The 1,587-nt window shown below is 47.3% G+C and overlaps 1 protein-coding gene across 2 annotated transcripts in view; it reads left to right on the forward strand.

Annotated features, from left to right (window-relative positions):
* DHRSX (dehydrogenase/reductase X-linked) overlaps positions 1-1,587 on the forward strand; it is a 136,238-nt gene that overhangs the window by 20,676 nt on the left and 113,975 nt on the right. The window contains exon 1 of one of the 2 annotated variants that reach the window (XM_023739465.1): positions 697-1,492. The exons of the other annotated variant lie outside the window; for it this stretch is intronic. The gene's annotated coding sequence lies outside the window, so the exon portion shown is untranslated. Of the gene's footprint in view, positions 1-696; positions 1,493-1,587 lie in introns of those variants that run through there. 2 annotated transcript variants of the gene reach the window in all.

Consider the following 1,587-nt stretch of genomic DNA (forward strand, 5'->3'; position numbering starts at 1 on the left):
ACAGATAGAAAAATAGATAGCTATTTTTTTATATAAGGAGCCCTGGTGGAGCAGTGGTTAAAGTTCTCGGCTGCTAATCAAAAGGTTGGTAGCTCGAACCTACCAGCCGCTCCGCAGGAGAAAGATGTAGCAGTCTGCCTCTGTAAAGATTTAAAGCCTTGGAAACCTTATGGGGCAGTTCTACTCTGTCCTGCAGGGTCACTATGAGTCAAAATTGACTTGATGGCAACATTTTTTTTGGGGGGGGGATTTATATACATATATATATGTATACATACACACATGTATATATATATATATATACGTACATGGAGCCCTAGTGGTGCAGTGGTTAAGAACTCAGCTGCAAACCAAAAGGTCGGCTGTTCAAATCCACCAGCAGCTCCTTGGAAACTGTGGGGCAGTTCTACTCTGCCCTATAGGGATTTTATGAGTTGGATTCGACTCGATGGCAAGGGGTTGTTTTTTTAATACACACACACCCATATATATTATATGTGTATATGTGCACACACACAATATGTAAATATGTGTATATATATGTACGTGTATATATAACAAACCAGTTGCCGTGGAGTTTGCCTTGACTCATGGCGACCCCTTGTATGTCAGAGTAGAAATGTGCTCCATAGAGTTTGCAGTGACTGATTTTTTTTCGGATGTGGATCACCAGGCCTTGGTTCCGAGGCACCTCTGGGTGGGCACGAACCTCCAACCCTTTGGTGAGCAGCTGAGTGCTTCACCGTTTGCCCTGCCCAGGAACTCTCTGTTGGGTGCACACCTTCATTATTGCTGTTCAAGGACCAAGAACCCTAAATGCCCTATTTGGACCCATCACAGAATGAAGAAAGTGGATCAGCTGAAACACAAAGTTGGGTTTGACCTGCATGCTCACCATCCACGCTGGACTGTTGTCATTTCATTAAATGGAGTCAGTTCTTAAATGGGCTGTGATAGTCCTATAGCGCACAGCGAGGGCAAGTGTGAGCACACTGACGGAACACAGCTGCAGTGTGAGCACTGGGGGAACATGACTCGGGGTTCTATTTGAGCTTCCCAGGAGGGAAAAATAATAGGACAATGTGACAAGGTGGGGACTCTGTGGGTCCCAGAATGACTCTGCAGTTGCTGGACAAAGAGGGAGACAAGAGGCTCCTTTTGAGATTACGAGAAGTGCTTTGCGGGAGAGAAAATTTGTCCTAAAAGAAGCGTCTCCCTCTGGGGTGCTGCTTGAAGAACTCTGGGGTGCTGCTCAACGTCGCTGGGCTGTGTTTCCATCTGGTTGCTGAAAAAAGCATGCCAAGTTGCAAGACTGAAGGTGGCTGTGAGAAATGGAGATACTCAAGCAAACGTGGTTTAGTACTTGGCATGTGGAGGGAGCGGATGCTGGTAGGGAATGGTTTGTTGTGACCTTAGAAGGTGGGTGTTGGAGAAGGTTCCAGAACCGCAAGGTGGGAGGAGGAAACAACAGCTACTTCCCAGGAGTCATCAGGTAAACACCCTTAAGGGCGGCAGGACTGAGTCTAACGGAGCAGCAATGGACCCCTCCTTCCCTCCCTCCCTCCCTCCTTCCTTCCTCCCTCCCTT

This window comes from Trichechus manatus, unplaced genomic scaffold (assembly GCF_000243295.1).
Source record: "Trichechus manatus latirostris isolate Lorelei unplaced genomic scaffold, TriManLat1.0 scaffold00134, whole genome shotgun sequence".
NCBI classification, from domain to species: domain Eukaryota; kingdom Metazoa; phylum Chordata; class Mammalia; order Sirenia; family Trichechidae; genus Trichechus; species Trichechus manatus.